This window comes from Amblyomma mixtum, chromosome 6 (assembly GCF_055824585.1).
Source record: "Amblyomma mixtum isolate Tamu chromosome 6, ASM5582458v1, whole genome shotgun sequence".
In the NCBI taxonomy this organism is placed as follows: Eukaryota; Metazoa; Arthropoda; class Arachnida; order Ixodida; family Ixodidae; genus Amblyomma; species Amblyomma mixtum.
The window spans coordinates 44389613-44409111 of NC_143017.1; positions in this window are offsets into that span (position 1 = coordinate 44389613).

The following is a 19499-nucleotide window of genomic DNA, read 5'->3' on the forward strand; positions in this document are numbered from 1 at the left end:
GATGTCTGCAGTACGTACCTACAACGTGAACTGGACCCCAATTTTCATGTTGTAGGTACGTAGATTTTTCGTAAACGGTACTAATATGGATGTCTAATGGAGGTGTCTAATGTCCAGCGTAAATATCTTGCTGATGTCTATGGTACGTTTTATGGTTTACTGGGCAACTACACAGGGACATAATACGACACATAGCCATGCAATAAAACGACAAGGCCATTCTCGCCCTCGATCTTAAGGGGGCGTTTGACAATGTTAAACATGCCACCATACTCTCTAACTTGAACACCACTAACTGCGGGGCGAAGGTCTTCGCCTATGTCAGAGACTTCCTCTCTGCTCGTCAGGCACTCCCCCGGATCGAGGACGAGGAATACGGCCCGTACTCTATGGGTACACGAGGTACACCACAGGGGGCGGTGTTATCACCGCTCCTTTTCAACATCGCCATGATGCACCTGCCCGGCCGACTGGCTCAGGTGGAGGGCATAAAACACGCACTCCACGCAGACGATATTACAATCTGGACCACCGAGGGGAGCCTTGGGGAGATGGAGGACCGCCTTCAGCAGGCCGCCTCCATAGTCGATGCATATGCTGCCGACTGTGGTCTCCAATGTGCTCCCGCCAAATCAGAGCTTCTACACGTCAGGACAAACCACAAGGACAACACGTCTCTACACATATCTCTGTCGGGCGGTGCCATCAGAGAAGTGGCAGAGCTCCGGATCCTGGGTCTGTTCATCAATAACAAACTTAAGCCCGACTCTACTACAGAGAAACTCAAGAGCATAGGTGAACAGGTAGGGCGCATGATCCACCGTGTTTCCAACAAGCGGGGTGGTCTGCGGGGCAGGGACGCGCTACGTCTCGCCCATGCCTTCGTGACCAGCCGGATCCTCTACGCCGTGCCGTACCTACTCACCACCAAACAAGACGAGCGCATTGACGCCATCATCAGGAAGGCAACAAAGCGAGCACTGGACCTCCCGGTGGCTGCCTCCAACGCCAAACTGAAGGCGTTGGGAGTGGTAAACTCCTATCAGGAGTTGCGGGAGGTCCACCTCGTGAACCAATATACGCGGCTATCGCAGACGGTTCCTGGGCGCCGCCTGCTAAACCGCTTACACATCCAACACACATGCATACCAGAGGGGACGGAGAAATCCCGGTGCTGTGGCGCCACATGCTCTGGGTCGCTCCGCTCCCGCGTAACATGGACATGGCTTCAAATGAAGGCAGACGACAAGCGCGGGTTCGCACGCTTGAGAGGCAATATGGATATAAAGAGGGCGTCTACTACGTGGGCATCACAGGGCCGTCGCCCGCGGGATTCTTCACGGCTGCCGTAGTCCACCGGGGAATGAATGTCGATGGGCTATCTTTTCGGGCCCCAAATTCAACACAAGCGGAGGAAGTCGCAATAGCTCTCGCTGCCGCCGATCCAAAATCGAAAACGGTTATCACAGACTGTCGCCGGGCCTGTGAACATTATCTTGCAGGCGAAATATCAGCTCTTGCCTCGCAAATTCTAAGACGCGCTCTCGCAGATCCGACTCGCAAAAAATTGATCTGGGCTCCTGGCCACCAGTGTTTACGAGGCAATGAGGCCGTTGATGCGGCCGCCCGAGCGCTCACACACCGGGCTCCTCATCCTACCTCTCCTGGCTCAGAAGCTCATAAACCGCTTCTGCGGTTCCGCGAAATCCTAATTCATTATTGCGACAGCCACCGTCTCTACCCAGTATCTGCCAAGGGGCTGAGTAAGGCGGAGGAGCGAACTCTGCGGCGCCTGCAGACAGGAACTCTTCTCTGTCCTGCCATAGCAAAACATTTCGATCCGAACACAGATGGGCGCTGCCCGCACTGTGGAGAGATCTGCGATATCTTTCACATGGTGGGGGCATGCACTCAGAATCCTCACCTTCCCCCTCCCCCACCCCCACCCGAGAGGCATGGGAGACTGCCCTCCTCAACTGCTCCACACTGGAGTCCCAAAGGGCTCTGGTCAAGCGGGCGCGAGACGGGGCCTCGTCGTGCGGTGTCCCTGACTAAGGATACCGACCATGCAGCAGGGTTTTTTGACCCTAAAGCTCTCTTTGATTAAAGTTTTTCGCCACCACCACCTCGCAGAGAGCTTCTGCTGCCTTTTTTGCACCTGCGGCGCAATATGTTGAGCTCTGGAGAGACCTTGCTAGTTCTTCACAAGACCCAAAGAAGGCTACGGAAATATGGATACCTATCAAGGTTTCAAATTTCTGCAAAAGCCGATCGTAACCTCTAAAAATAGCCTTGCTGCTTTCCGTCACTGAACCTGGTGTCTGCAAGAGCTCCTTGAGTGTCTCTTGGACTCTGGCGTAATTGTCAACGAATCTTTGCATCGACTTGAGTCTAACAGTCCATCGCATCGGGTAAAGCGGCAGTAAGTTATTTGGCCTTGATCCACTCTCCACAGATGACTCTAGTTGCCAGTGCTCTTTGTACATACTCTGCTCTTGCTTCTCTTCGCACCATGTGTAGGTTCGGGTCCATATTCCTTGGTATCGATGATACTTTGATGGTGTTTCTGTATTCGTCTGGTATCGTCTCCGTGCTTTGTGTCTCCTTTATCGTAGCTTCACCACTGTATCTGCTCAGGAGTGTTCTGCCCGTTGCCGATAGTTTTAGTCTTTCGATTTGTGCTGTTATTTGCGCTTCTTGGCCGTGGCTCTAGCGGCAGCGGAGGGCTACCGATGCAACAGGTCCTTAAGCATACTCACCGACTCACAAGCTGCATGCCGCAGCTACCTAAACGGCAGAATCAGCCACAGCACGCTCCGCATTCTTCGCTCAAGTGGCAAAACCGAAAATAACCAGGCCAAACACACGATAGTTTGGGTGCCGGGACATACCGACATTACGGGAAATCAGGAGGCAGATGCGGACGCAACAGGAGGCGGACGCAACAAACCGAGCATCCAACAATCCCGATCCCGCTGAGGAACCTGAGCCGGTAGCCCAAAGCTATACAGACATCCTTAACTACTACAGAAGGATCCGACGAAAATACCCGCCCCCACACAAACAACTCAATAGAGAAGACGCAGTAGCATGGCGACAGTTGCAAAAGGGAACATTCCCGTGCCTAAACATGCTCATTAAAATCTACCCCACGCAGTTCAAGAGCGAGTGCCCGTGGTGTGGAGACAAACCAGCCCTATAAAATACCACATGGGCTTGCCAGAAAATAGACAAGCTACTCATAATAGAAAACCCGAGTGCGGAACAGTGGGAGAGGATGCTATCCAGCGACATCCTGAAAGTCCAACAAGGACTAGTTAGGCGTGCACGTAGGGCAGCTACCCTCAGCGGAGCCCTGGACTAGGGGAACCGACCCTGATTATAAGATGGAAGACTCCATTTGAAGCCACAAAAATATATTGTAAAACAGAGCAAATAAACGTTTTCCACCACCACCACAGCTGACTCGTGTCCTGTAGGAAGTACTATGTTAACAAACACTTTTGCGCTTCTTGGAGCCCAGCACTGCGTTGGAAACGTCCTTAATGTTATATAGCATCACGCAGGAATGACACAACAAGAAGGAAGGATTTATTCAGGCAGCTCCTTTTATAGCCCGCCGGTCAGGTGACGTTGTGATCACGTGGTCATGACAAGGTTTGCCGACGACGCATCATCTCTCCCCCCTTAAAGAGAAAGGCGTACAGGTGGCCGTCACTGTCTGGTTGATCTTCGCAAACCAGGCGGGCCAGTTTCCGTCCCGGATGCTTCTGGGCTATCTTGCGACGTGGTCGGAGCGTCGTCCGCAAGTTCCCGCTTGCTAACTTCTCCAGGGGCTCTGTCTTCTGATTCAGTCAGACATCTCAGTTGGTCCAAGTGCCGCCGCTGAAGACCTTGCACCGAGTCAACGGAGACCATCCTGGAGCCCTGTTGACCATGCACTACTCCTGGAATCCACCTGCGACTTGCTCCGAAATTGCGCATCCAGACCGGTTCTCCCAGATCCAATTTAGTCGCACCTACTCTTGGCTGGCTTTCTGCCGACTTCTCACCGGACGTGATGCAGTCCATCTTTGTTTTTATCTGGTAGCCGAGTAAGTGTTCCGCGGGCGACTTGCCATCCTTCACAGGCGTTCGGCGATATCGGAACAAAAACCGAGCTATACGCATTTCCAGGTCTTTTCCAGGGTTTTTCTTTAGCCCTTCCTTGAGCGTGCGCACAGCTCTTTCGGCTAAACCATTCGATTGTGGGTGATAAGGGGCTGTTGTGAGTTGCTTTACGTTGTTTCGTGCCAGAAACTCGCGAAAAACGGCGCCTACAAATTGTAAACCGTTATCTGAAACGAAGGTTTTTGGAAGGACGAAGCGTGCAAATATTGACCGTAGTGCGTCGACCGTTGTTTGCGATGTTGCAATTTTCATTGGAATTGCTTCTATCTATTTTGTTTCAGAGTCTACGACAACCAATACCATATGTCCGTCCATTGGGCCTGCGAAATCTGCGTGTAGTCTGCTCCATCTTTCCCCGGTTGCTGGCCACGACAGAGGTATCTGTGCTGGTGGCATCGCAGCGGCCTGTGCACAAATAGAGCATGATTTCACCAGTAGCTCTATGTCAGAATCCAGACCCGGGTACCAAAACAGCGTTCTCGCCGTGCTTTTCATGGACGTCATACCAGGGTGCGTCTCATGGAGCATCCACAACAAACGCTTTGCCGCCGCCATAGGTAGAACAATGCGATGTCCCCAGTACACCAAATTGTGGCTCACGGTTAGCTCTGTTCTTCTGTTGAAGTACGCCCGGAGATGCTCAAGATCCTGCGGTAGATACGGTGGCCATCCGTCGGCAATCTACCTTTAGACCTGTTGAAGAGTGGCGTCTCGGTTTGTCATTTGTTCAACTCCCGGGCGCCGACCACCGCTTCCTCAAGACACTGGGCATACAAAACGTACTCGTCGGCAGCGACATCCCGCGGCTCCGTAACCGGCAATGGCAAGCGACTGAGGGCGTCTGCATTGGAATTCTCGCTGCCCTTGCGGTACTGCAATGTGTAGCTGTAGTTGCCAAGGAACAAAGCCCAGCACTGGGTTCTCGCAGCCGCCATCGGTGGTATTGCTTTTCCTGGATTGAATAAACCAGTAAGAGGCTTGTGGTCGGTTACTAACACGAACCGATGTCCGTACAAGTAGTCCTTGAACCGTGGGACGCCGAACACCAGTGCCAGTGCTTCCTTTTCTAACTGAGAGTAGTTACGCTCTGCCTGTGTGAGTGTCCTGGACCGGAATCCGAAGGGGTAGTGAACACCGTTCACACGGTGGGACAAAACGGCCCCAATGCCTACTGGTGACGCATCGCACTCGAGCCGCAGTGGCTTCTGGGACTTATCTGGCAATATAGGGGCAGCAGCCTTCGTCAAGCTGCTAATCAGCAGCTTTTTGTTGCTTGCCCTCGCATTTTTGTACTGTTGTAAAAAATGCGAAATAAACTGAATTGAATTGAAATGAGCAAGGAACTTGGAAGCCACCATTGCTTGCTTAACTTTCTGAACAGCCTTTTCTTGTTCCTTGTTCCACTCCCACTTGGCCCCTTTAGCTAGGAGGGCGCACAGCGGAGCCAGCACAGTGGCCAGATTGGGCAAGAACTTGCCGTAATAATTTACAAGTCCGAGAAAAATTTTCAGCTCACTCACCGAAGTAGGTTCTGGGGCTTCGATAACAGCCTTGATGTTATCATCCTTTGGTCGCAGACCCTTAGCGTCGATCCAATGGCCGAGAAAAGTGACTTCGTCTTGCCGGAATTTGCACTTATCCTTGTGCAGCCGGAGACCGTACTCCCGCAGGCGCTGCAGCACCCTCTTCAGCCTTGATACATCGTCCTTTTTTTCACCGATGATAATATCATCCAGGTACACCTGAACTCCTGGAATATCGCCCAGCAGCGCGTCCATCCGCCTCTGGAATATAGCTGGAGCAGAACTTATGCCAAAAGGTAATCGGTTGAAACAGAAGAGGCCTTTCTGAGTGTTCAGCACTGCTATCTTTTTGGCATCCGCGTCTAAAGGTAGCTGGTTGTAGGCTTGGCGTAAGTCCAACGTCGTAAATACTTCTCCGCCATTTAGCTCAGCAAAAATGTCGTTCACTTGAGGCAACGGGTACTGTTCCATCACTGTGCCTGCATTCACTGTCATACGAAAGTCTCCGCACACTTGGAGAGACCCATCGCCCTTTAAAATGGGTACCACCGGTGTTGCCCATTCGGCGGTTTTCACAGGCGCCAGGACATCTTGCGCAACCAGTTGGTCCAGCGCTTCCGACATCTTGTCCCTCAAAGCGTAGGGAACCGTACGGGCCTTGAAAAACTTTGGACACGCATTCTCTTTCAGCTGCAATGTCACCGGTGGTCCCTTGCATACGCCGAGTCCTGGAGCAAACACGTCAGCATATTCGTTGAGCAGCTCTTGCAGTTCCGTGCTGGCAGCTTTTATCTCGACCGGTTGCACACTCGCGACCACACGCGACAACATTGCCACCCCAGCCTCGTTGAATGCCTTGATTGTGTCTCTGCCGCACAAAGATGGTCCGACGCTGTCGACCACTATGACCGTACCCGGAATGCCTTTCCCGTCGCATGTAGCGGTCATACTGAGCTGTCCGACAACTGGAAGTTCGCCCAAGAGGCAGGATAGCTTAAGCTGTGATTTGCGCAACGGCGGCCACAGGGCCTCGTACTTCCGAAACGTAATTACGGAGATGACACTCACGCGTGATCCTGTGTCCACCAGCATAGTAAGAGGGACGTTATTCCAATTAATGTCCTTGTAAATTGGCCGAAGCTTGCGGCTTCTTGGTGGAGAACCGCTGCAATAGAGTACAGGGCTTCGCTGTCGACCGAGCTCGTGTCCCCTGCTGCTGCCATTGCGTAGGAGCCCTGGCGTCGTTGGCCTCCCGGGTGCGATGCGTGCCGAAGGAAACTTGTGCTGGACTGGCACATTCGGCGCAGATGTCCTCGTTTGCCGCACCGGTAGCACAACGCGTGAAGGTGTTTGCATTCCCCCTCGGTGTGCGACTCGCCACCACACCTTCCACATGTATCGCACTTCTGCAGCCTTGGGCGCGGCTTCGATGAACGGCTCTTTTGACGGGCAAAATGTACCTCTCCTGGCTCTGAAGAGTGCATGCTTTTGGCGTTCTGGGAGGCTTTCTGTGCCGAGACAACAAAGTCTTCCGCCTGTTGTAGTGTAAGCTTCCGTTGAGTCAGTAAATGTCGCCGGACGTCTTCATCTTGCACACCGCACACAATTCTGTCCCGTAACATGCGCTCCAGTGACGTTCCGAAGATGCACTTCTCCGCTAGCCGCCTAATTTCCGCAATGAAGTCCTGGGCAGATTCCCCGTCTTTTTGCGAGCGCCTGAAGAAAGCATACCTTGCAGCGATCTCGTTAACTTGCTGAGCGTAGTGGTCTTCCAAATGCTGGACGACTTCTTCGTAACTCAGCTCATTCACTTGTTTTGGATGACACCGCCCCTGCACCACTCGCACCGCACTGTCTGTGAGCGAAGCTATGAGCAGCGCTCGCTTCTTCGTTGGTTCCGCGATGCTATGGGCTTCGAAGTAAGCCTCCAGCCGAACACGATGCGTAGGCCACGTACCTTCTGCATCCGTGAATTCCGGTGGCCGCCCGGCACTCATTCTTGCGCACGTAAGTTCGCCTACCGCCGGCGCGCTATCTCGTCGCCACTGTTATATAGCATCACGCAGGAATGACACAACAAGAAGGAAGGATTTATTCAGGCAGCTCCTTTTATAGCCCGCCGGTCAGGTGACGTTGTGATCACGTAGCCATGACAAGGTTTGCCGACGACGCATCACTTAACAGTGCTAACAGCGTCTCCAATTATGTCGCAACTCCTGCTAGCCTCTTGCAGTACTAGATCTGATCTAAACAGTGATTACTGCAATGGACATTCAATGACCGTGGCTCAGAGTCACTCAGTGTTTTTTGCACACCTGAAAAACGACCGGACATTTTCGCCGCCCCATCAAAGCAGTGGCCACGTACACAGTGAAAGTCTAGGCCGAGGCGCAAAATCATGTCCTTGATGGCCGAGTACAGGGTCTCAGATCTACTGTCAGGCGCGTTTTACAGACCGAGATACTCTTCCCGAACTTCGAGATTATCGCTCTGCACCCACCGCACGCAAAAGGTGAACTGCTTGTCACAATTTAGATCGGTTGTTCCATCAGCAATGGTACCAAAAAATGGACTATACTTCCCGTCCTCTACAATTTCTCCTTGCACACTATGGGCCATAATCTCTATAAGCTCATTCTGCATGGCACCGCTCACCCGCCATTTCTCTTAGTCATCCAAGTCTTAAGGACCGGGACATCCTCCGATCTCTCGTCGAGCAAATCGAGCAAATTTCCATCACATTTACCTCGTCCCCGAAGAGCTTGACCTGCGCGGCAGAGGTAGCGCACAGAGCTAGCTATGACACGAAGTGCTGCCTTGGCCTCCTCCCGTTGTTTGTTGTATTGCTGCGAAAGGAGACGCAAGACAGCAATGCCTCTGCCTGGCATGACAAGTTTCGGCTCACGGAGGCCAAGTGAAATTTGCTCGTTTCATATGTGACTGGAACTTCTCGATAGCTTTTTTCCAGTTGTTAAAACCAACCTTAACAAAAGCTGGTTCCATACTTCCAGCACTGTCCCCTCCTTCATCGAAATGTCGACGGCACACGTGACACAATACTACGTCGCTCTTGCTTTCATAAAAATGCCGAGGAAATGGCACGAACCAATCACGTTGACACGATCTACCGCCTTGGTTTCTGGGGAACCTGTAGGTTTCGGCTGGAAGTGACCGACATTCGTACAGCGCTGACTCGTCCTCCCTCGATCTGTTTCTTGAATTCGTGAAAGCAATCGGCGAATTCACATTGCTTGTTTCAACAAAGCTGGTTCCTCCTGCTGTTCGACGTGAAGGCCCCGGTGTTGGAACTTCTACAAATGAAATCAAAGACAAATGGTCACATTTTGCTTTTCACAACGGGCTCCTTCTCCTATTTTCAGTGAATTGCTTTTAAAACAAGCAATATCAAGTTTTCTCAACATTTTCCCGAATCAATATATAACAAGGCATTATCATTAGCATAGCAGATAGGCGACTTTTCTTTTGGTTGGAAACAATGAAAAAACTTGCCCGCGAAGCAGTCTGCGTATGGTAGGGACAGCTCGGAATGATGACTACAGTCATCGCCGAATAGGTGAACATCAACGGCGTTCGTGCTGCCGGGACGGGCTGGACTAATTTCTGCAGGAGTAGCACCATCTGGCAGCGACCGGGAAAAGCGAAGAAGCAAACAGAGTGGTTGAACGGATGCATTGACGCAAATGGAAGTCGGGATGAAATACTATGAACTGTAAGATATTTTTTTACCTTGAGATTCTCCACTTAGGCATGTACGCTTTGGAGCCTGTGGGAAGAAACTTTATTTTTTTTTGGGAGCCATACATTACGTGTAAGGCTGGAATCAATTAAAAATGCAGTCAGTTTTCAATCGCTGCTCACATAACTGCAATGCGATGAGGCGGACGCTCGGCAAGCAAAACGAGAACACCCAGGGTTACAGAAAACTCATAGTGCAGCAGCGCTGACCGCCAGGAAAAGCAAAAAAAAAAAGAACGGACATCATCGCGTACACAAATACGTACCTGAATATATAGTCAGTCATCTGGCTGCAACTTCTTTTAATTATAAAGCGTTATATGCTTTAGGCCTGCCTCGGGGACAGAGAAAAGGCTGCCATTTTTTTCTACTTCAAGCATAGAAACCAAATTCATCAAAACAAATGCTAGCATGCAGCAACGCTCTGTTATTTCAACTTCACATCGTAAAGTCGTAATATGCCGATTCGACTTAGAATCTCAGAACAGGCTGTCGCGTCGCGATAGTACGATGCGCGTGATAAAAGCGTCTCACATCATACTGCCACAGATAAGACGACTACCATAGCTTCACCGACAACATGAGCACATTTCTATAATTTAAACCTTTATGTCTAACGAATTTTCTATTCCAAAAGGAGGAAGACTAAGCGGGCATGCTCAACTATAATAATAATGTAAGCGTAGATAGAGCGGTACATACCCGAATAAGCCCAAAAAAACCCTGGAACTGTCCCCGGAGGTTGACAAACGGCGCCGGCCTTCCTTGATCGTGGTGCAAGCTTCCGCCAAGCTCCCTAAAGGTCAACTCCCAAGGCCCTTCCCAAGAGCTTCTTTGTATAGAGCCACTGGAATGGACCACTTTTTCAGCAACGTCTTGCGCGTGCGCAAAGCATCCTCGTCCGCCAATTCTGACGACTGAATTTTTTAATAAGAGAGGAGTTCGCTGAACGTTCTTTTCCACGACTTTCTCTCGACGCGACCAACTCCTGCACAATAATAGACCATTTGGGGAAATCTGTAAGTCAGCTTTCTGCAAGGCTTGTGTTCCAACCAAAAAGTCTCTTCCGAGATGACAGTCTCGCATTCTTTGTGCAGTCGGGTTCCCCCTTCTGAGTAACTTCCGGAATATCGCCATTCGACTTCAATATGGTCCCGAGAGAGGGGGGACCGCTGTCAACCTCCTGTAGCAGCGCAGTAGAGGTTAGGCAGGAAATGCAAGGAAATGGGCTTTGCTTCCATGACGGCAGGAGTGGGCTACCTCATACAGGAACTCTGCTCATAATAAACTTTCGTAGAAGTTTCTGCTGAACAAATTAGACTAACCCGCACAGTCGCGCCAACTTCCTCCCTTCACCCCTCCATACCCCTAGCTCGAACAACAATGAACAGCCGCACAGCCCACCAGCCACTTCGCGACGACAAAGACCCTTTTCGTGCTCCACGCTGAGCGATGACGCATCCGACTCGCAAAGACGACGGTGATTGGGACTCAACATGCTGCGAATCACAGTCACTCCTGAAGAAGAGACAGAGTTGGTGCCGGAAACATGGATTGAAAATAAAGGGTTTTCTACATGAAGGCCATGAGATATGCTTGGCTCGGTCATTCTACTACCTTATCTGCATTTCAGCTCAGAGTGAAACTAGCGAGCAAGTGACGCTCTGCGTGGTACGTGCGCCACAGTGTTTTTATTGTTAAAATTGCCGTTCTATGAAAACCAAATTAAGGACTAGCCCATTAATTCATACCTGTTCCAGATACTGGGGGGTGTCTTCAACGTGTAGTTTCCTACTACCCAGGTAGCACACGACGGCGGGCCAATATTGGAAATCCACTGGCAAAGCGTGGCCCTAACTAGGCCCAGAGTTGCCAGTGAGCATCCGATATTGGTTGTGCCACTCCTTAGCACATCCAACAATGGCCCTGGTTGTCCGTCGCTTTACCAGTATTGGCTGAGCCCTCATTAGATCCTGGCTATCATGGGCCAGGTTAGCCAGGATTTCCCCACTGTTTGCCATTGCTGGCTGTGCCATCATCGAATCATGGCTATCATGGGTCATGTTAGCCAGTGTTGTTCCACTCTTTGCCAGAATTGGCTATGCCATTTCCGGGAGCTGGCTATATTGGCCTAGGATTACCACCGCTTATCCAGTGTTCAAAGTATACTGGCAAACGTTGGTAAACATTGTGTCATCCATTAAAATGGGTTCAAAATTAATTTTATTGTCGAGTACCATATCGGCAGTACATAATTTTCGAACGCGCTAAAACATGCGAGTTCAAAGATTTGGTTTTATTTATTATTATATTTGAACCGAACACTTTTGCAGTTTGTGAGCAAAGCTACCCATGATTCCGTTGGAAAAACTGCACTCTGGTTGCGCAGTGAGCAGCAATAATACGTTTAGAATTGCGATCGAAGTCCTGTTGATCAGAATTAAAGTTCTGATTACACCCGAGACGCCTTCAACAAAAATTGTGAACAGGTGCCTTCAACAAAAATCAAATAAGTTTCATTTGATTAAATTTTTGGAATAAAAAAATCACTTTTTTTTATTCGCTCTAGGAATTCACTGCCGCAGTGCGCAGCTGGTGTCTGCTTCAGGGAGATCGCGATACAAACGTAATAGATTAGCGCAAGTGCATTCGCTAAACCGAAATTGTGCTCAGTTTTGGCAACGTCCAGAAACGAAGCAGTCGCCTCGTAATTTCGAATTATTCGTTGCGCTCGTGAAATATTAGGCGGGTGCTTCATAAACGCACGCGGACACGTGCTAAGCGATTCCTACGCTTCCCTACGTCGTGCCCTGTGATTGCGCCTTTCCCGTGTTTTCTGATTTGCTATTTCCTTCCTTTTCTGCAAATCGTTGTGTTGGAAATTGTTGTTTTTGACCATTTTATTCTTCTGTTGCGTAATTTGCATTGGGGGCAATATAGCTCTTGCTCACGTCCTTGCATATTTACTCGCAAGTTTTTTTTTTCTTTCGAACATGACCTTTATTGATGAAAACCGTGGAAAGTAGTTGCGAACCCCAATTCAACATGCCTTTGTTTGTTTTTGCTTTTTTTGCGCGAAACTTCCACACCAACAAACAATTTGAGGATTCTTCGACGACCACTGAATAAATGGACTGACAACTGGCGTTAGACGCATGTTAACCTAGCTTGTTTGGCGCATGTACGGTACATGAAACTATGAAAGAGCGCGCATTCTGCTTGGATATTTTGTTTGCTTTATATTTTTGTTATTATCTGGTAACATTTTAAGCTATCTTGAACTAACAGAAGCCACATCATACGGCCCCACAAAATACGCGAGTGTCTCAAGTCGTTTTGGCGAAATGCATCTTGAAGCTCCAAGTTTTTCACTTCAAAATTTTCAGGCTTTTGCTGCAGCTTTGTAGCAATACTTTGACGCTTCCGTGTTTCCCATCCACTTCTCTCTTGTAGATATTCCTTTCTGTACTGCCTGTGGCCATGTGACTCATTCTCCAAAAATTCCAAACCCTTTTCACGTGTTTTGGCCTCTTTCCCTATCTCTTTCAAGTCTTCAAGTCCAATATCTCCCCACCTGTTCTCCCGGCCGTGCCCTTTTCCAGGTAGCGGGCTAACACCCCACCCCGCGAAGCGCTATTTTTTCTTTTTGGTTGTCACTTTCTCAAACCTGTTTTCCCTCGCGCGCAGCTACGCGCTTCGCTGTTCCTCCACCTCCCTGTCTCCACCTTTCAGCTCGAGGACTTTTCTCGGAACCGCAAAACCTGTGTAAAGGAAAATTCCTCTCTCCCCTCCAGCCAACCCCCCCCCCCCCCCCCCCCCCCCCCCAACACACCATCGTCTCCACTGCTCGTCTTGGAACCGCGCGACTCATCACAATAAGACATTCTTGACTGCACGGCGGAGCTCAACCACGTGCAAACCAACGCGACGAAAATGCATGCACACTCGAGCTAGCACCGTTCATAGTCTGCGCACGCGAAAAGCCACACTCATATATTAGGAGAGCTCCGACGCTGTTCGTACCGCCTGCAAGATCTTTTGTAAGTACTAAAACTCTTTTATCTTGATATACGTCTGGAAGTTAAAGTGGTTTTTGTAGTAAATGTTGCTTTGACTACATGCGCCTTTATTTTTTCGGCAGGAGAAGAGAGCGAGCCAAAAAGCACGAGGACGACTTCTGTGTACCCACTCTCATTGCGAAATGGCTTGCTTGACGTCGTGCGCAGTGGAATTGTGGCCGAATGGTGAGAATTTAATTTTTCGTCTTTGGTGAGATGAACTCACTAAAGATTCACTACTTTGGCTAACAGCGGGTTTGAACTCATATGAATTGAGATAGGATGCATTCGGGAATATGTCCTTTACCGCTTATGCACGACGGAAATCAGAACCGCTTAATTAATTTTCCACTGCAGACTAGTTGGTAAGGATATGTGTAATACTTCCGTAGTGTTTCTTTTTGCCTTCTACTCTTGCAGACTCAATAGAAAATCCGCAATTACTGGTTAAAGCTTTTGCCCAAGTTCTCTCGCAATGAAAAAGGGCATTACTCTGGACTATCAGACTAGTATTTTTGTGTGGTTTTCAAGTTGCAGTTTCGAATCCAACTATAGCATGCATGCGAAGCAACTAAAGTAAAACAAAGGTGCCCTGAGTTCCTTGCGTTCAGCGTATTTCGTCAAAAGTCGCAAGCCGCATTTTTGACGCCATTAAATAAAACTAATCAAAAATGTTGTTTTGACGTCCATGTGGAAGAGACGCTACAACCTTATTTTATCCTTCCTTATTTTATCTTTCCTTATCTCGCATTGAATATATTTACTGGGAGTGCGACACGACGCATTAAACTAAATTAAACCATTTGGTGTAAGGGAAGTTTAGTAAATTAAATTCCACTTTGTGCAACTAATGTGGGGCTGGTTCTTAAGAATAAATTAAAAATTATCCTGTAAAATATGTTGCTAGTGTCTTCACGATTACTGTGTTTCACAAAATTCGGTGTTATCTTTGTTATGTTTGTTATGTTATGTTTGTTTTTGTTCTGTGATGGCCATAATTCAACTTACCATGACATCATGCATCTCTTTGCAGGCTTGGCACTTCGCGAGGCCATCGTGCAAGAACTGGACGAGGAATTTGTTTGAATGCAGTCCAGCAGCCCCCTTGCAAGTGGAGTGCAACGATTACTTCGGATATGACTGATCAGTTCACTGGAGGACAGCTCCGTTGAGCGCTTTATGGATGCCTTAGCCGTGCCGCAGCAGCTTGCCGAGATGCTTTGTCCAACCTGATCGGCACTCACCAAACTTGAAAATAAATTGTTTTCCCACAGCCTCTGCCACCATGCTCTTGGGCCCCTTTTCTTTACTCTCCAGGGTGGCTGGTGGTAGCGCAAACCATCCTGTGTGCGCTAGAAGCGTGATTCTTGTAACTCAAAGCAATAAACGGGTCTTTTTTCTGGAATTCTTTCACACCCTCATTTATGAATATTTGCTAGGTAGAATGTTATGTATGTACATCTATCCACAGTGCCGGTCATTGGCGAGTGGGTTAATTGCATGTGCCAGCGTTCGAAAGCTGGATGCCATTATTCGAAAGCTGGAAACCATTATTCGAAAGCTGGATGCCAATATTCGAAAGCTGGAAACCATTATTCGAAAGCTGGCTACCAATGTTTGAAAGTTGGCTACCAATGTTTGAAAGTTGGATGCCAGTATGAGACCTTTGCTGGTCCATGCTGCAGAACGAACATCGGGACTGCGTTGGCCGCTTGATCGGCCGAGCGTTGGCCCAAAACTGGCATGAAAGTAAGGCCAATGTGTGAAGTGGTAGCGCTCGGCCCAAATGCCAGTGTAGGACCGATGTTCGTGCCAAGTTTTGCCAACACTTGCGCGACGTTCGGCCAATGTTGTTGTGCTGCCTGGGTAGGACGTCATGGGAACGCGGAGGTCGTAAGTTAGGTTACAGCAAAAAAAAAATGTAAACAAGGCAGGAATTCTGGCGGGGGAGTGCTGAGGCCCCTCATGAGAAATCTTGGGGGGGGGGGGTCTCTGGCTTCCCCCCCCCCCCTGTTCCGGGGTCCCTGACTGCACGTAATCTGATTCAGGCCTCCGGTCACCAGAGACTCTGGGGAAACGAGCAGGCCGATCAGGCCGTCCGCGCACTCTCTCCCCGGGCTATCTCCTTGTCCTTGGAAGCCTATTCCCAATCAGACAATCTGGCCCTTACATGCAAACACATCACCGATTACTACAAGGAGGAGCACCGGCGCTCCCCGGCCTCTTGTAAGGGACTGGATCGCGCTTACGAACACCTCATCATCAAAATTCTCACAAAAACTGTACTGTGCCCGGCGGTGCTTAAACATTTCAATACATCCTTTGATGGAGCATGCCAATTCTGTGGGTAGATGGCTGACACCTTCTACGTGGTTTGGGCGTGTCAGTCAAACCAATCTATCCCCCTCAACCCCAACCCCACCAGAGAGGACTGTGAGGCGGCCCTGCTCGGCTATCAAGACCTCAAGGCCCGAAAGGCCTTGGGTCAACGGACGCGGGCGGCGTCGCTTGCCAATGGGGCCCCTTCACCTAGTATTGTGAGGGAAAAGGGCCAATAGGGTCCTACCCCAATCACCTCTCTGTAAAAAAAAAAAAAAAAATAGTACCACCGCCACCCCAAGTGGTCGAAATTTATTTATTTCGCATACTGCAGCACCGGTGGGGCTATAGCGTGGAAGATATACCTTATAGAGCAAAATACTACAAAGAATACATAAACGAAGAAAGAAATACAGCAGCGAAAGTTAGGGACGATGATGTAGTACAGAAAAAAATTCGTTTAATGACAACAAACGGTCGGTACCTGATAATGAATTCCAAAATTATATATTTGTTGGAAAACTATGTTTGAAAGTGTTTGTACGCGCATAAAAGGGTGTAATGTTAAGAGCGTGATGTCTCCTACTACAAAAAAAAAATTAGGGAAGGTGATATATTCGTTATTGGAGAAGTGACAAGACAAATGAGTAATGTTTTGGAAATATTTTAGAGTTAACATACCGCTGTTCAGAGAGAGATGTTAGATTAAGTGAAGATATGGCTGACGACGGAGAGAAGGGGCAATTACACCGGCGGCAGATAAAAACTGCTTTCCTTCGGGCGTCCTCAACTCTATCGATAAATTTCTTTCTGCTTCTAAGGATTCCAGATTAAGCTAGCGTAGTCATGTATAGGGCGGATAATTCTTTTATATCATAGTAAATCAGAGTCGCACTGAAAAGTATCCAGCCTGGAACGCAAATAGCATAGTTTTTGTAGAGCTTTTCTCGTAATGGAATCAATGTGTTTCGACCAGGTCACGTTAGCGGTGAAAGTGAGACCAAAGCATTTATATACAAAAACGGGTTGAAGGCAACTGTCATTAAATTCGTGGTTGAGAAAGGTTGGGCGGGTTTTATTAGTGAAGGACATAACGACAGTCTTACAGAAGTTATTCATTCGCCATGTTTAACACCATCCGTAAAATCTGACGGATGATTCATTAATGCGAAGATGATCAAGGGAAGATGAAATTACGACATATAACACATGGCTGTGAGCATGCATTCGGATTTTAGATGAAATCGCGAGCGATAAATTGTTAATATATAGTAAGAAAATGAGAGGACCAACACATCTAATGGCGAAGAATTGACCAAGTTATGAAAAAAATTGGTTTTGAGGAAAGGAAATGACGCAATAACTGTCTCACATATCTTGTTAGACATCCGAGTTACAGCTCACGAGTTTGGAATTGTGTGACAAGGAGGAGGGGGAGGATAAACTTTATTTCCGCCGACAAAAGTTGCAGATGGTGCGGGGTTACAGCCCCATCAAGTGGCCATGAGTCCGTGGCGTTCGGCGACTTCTAGGGCTCTTGTCACAACCCGGATCTGTGTGTCCGAGTCGGAACTGAGCAATGCGGCCTCCCACTGGTCTGGATTTGAGAGCTCCAAGGCTCGAGGAGGAGTGTCCCGGGGGCAAGCCCAGAGTATGTGGGATAGAGTGGCATGTTGGCCACATAGTTGACAGGAAGGGGAGTAGACCCCAGGGTATATGCGGGCATATATCGCGGGTTTGGGGAACGTGTTCGTTTGGAGTTGCCTCCACGCAACCTCTTGGGGTTTAGTGAGTGAACTATGTGCGGGGGGGATGTATAAGTCTACCTATACATATAACCAACACACACACACACACACACACACACACACACACACACACACACACACACACACACACACACACACACACACACACACACACACACACACACACACACATATATATATATATATTGGAATGAAGAAGATGACTCAGCACCGCCACCAACGACGTCGAAGCGCTAGCGCCGCCCGTGGAAGGCTCGTGCTGGAGAACTGCCGCTTCTGTGCCGGGCTCTCGCCTCGCTGGTTCCTAGACGACTTGCGCCCGGGTCTTCGTCGCCAGCACTTCAACGTGTCATTAAACCACTCTACATTTGGTGGAGGTTGCTGCGTTCACCGTTCCCCATCACCGTGGACCTTCGCAGTCGCACCCTCCCGATGTCCAAGACCAGTCAACAGCCCGCCCCTCCGCCGCAGCCAGTCATCTGCTCCGGTGCCGTCCGGCAGCGCGACCCCGCTGTATTCAGCGGCCACAGCGACCAGGATGTGGAAGATTGGCTGGAATCATACGAACGGGTGAGCCGCCATAACAACTGGGATGACACCGTCAAACTGACAAATGTTATATTCTACCTGAGCGACGTAGCGAACCTGTGGTTCCGAAACCACGAGGCCGACATTCCCACCTGGGCCGTTCTCAAGAGCACTCTTGCGGAGGTTTTCGGCCGTCCCGCCGTGCGAAAACTGCGCGCTGAGCAAAGCCTGCGTGTCCGAGCTCAACACACGCACTTGACACACACCACTCCACGCACTCAGCACACGCCAGCACTTCAACGTGTCAATAAACCACTCTACGATATATATACAGGGTCTGTTCTGAAAGTAGTAGGACTGGTTTTTTCCTGAGCGAACGGGCGGACAAGAGGCGGTCTGTGCGTACAGGATAGTTGAAGGGCGATATTGGGAATGCTGGGGAAAATCGGCAGTCGGCTGTCGGCCGTTGAAGAGAGCAGGTCGCTTGTACTGTGAACCCCTGTCGAAAAGTCTCGTCACGCAGAATCATGGAGCGTTTACTGGATCAGCGATACGCGATCAAATTTTGTGTAAATCTTGGTAAAACGGGCAAAGAGACTCGCGACATTATTAAGGAGGCCTACGGTGACGCTGCCATGGGTAGATCAGGTGTTTTTTGAGTGGAACAAGCGGTTCCGAGAAGGACAGGAAAGATTGGATTGGAAGACGACGACCACTCCGGACGCCCTTCGACCAGCAAGAGCAACGAAAATGTGTAGCGAGTGATACATTTGCTGAACAGTGATTGTAGGATGAGTATCAGAATGATTGCTGATGACTTGAGCTTTCCTCAAACTCAAGTTTTTGAGATCGTGTCAGAAAACTTAGCCATGAGGACAGTGTTCGCGAAGTTGGTGCCGGGAGTGTTGTCAGAGGAGCATAAGGCCAACCGGAAGTGATCTGCCAGGACCTTCTTCATCATGTGAATGAGGACCCTGATTTTTTGCCCAGCACAAGGCGGCAACGCTGCCTCAGGCCCCCTACAGCCCCGACTTGGCCCCGGCGGACTTTTTTCTATTCCCGAGAATAAAATCGACGCTCAAGATGAAACATCACGGATCGGTAGAGGCGGTTCAACAGGCCGTGACAAGGGAGCTAAACAGCACTCCGGTCCAGGCGTCCCTGGAGGCGTACGAAAACTGGAAAACTCATTGGCAGCAGCGTGTAGATGCGGAAGGGCGCTACTTCGAAAAATTCAAATCGTTTGTACTATTGTCTTGAATAAATTGTATTAAAAAAATCAGTCCTACTACTACTACTACTATATATATATATATATATATATATATATATATATATATATATATATATATATATATATATATATATATATATAT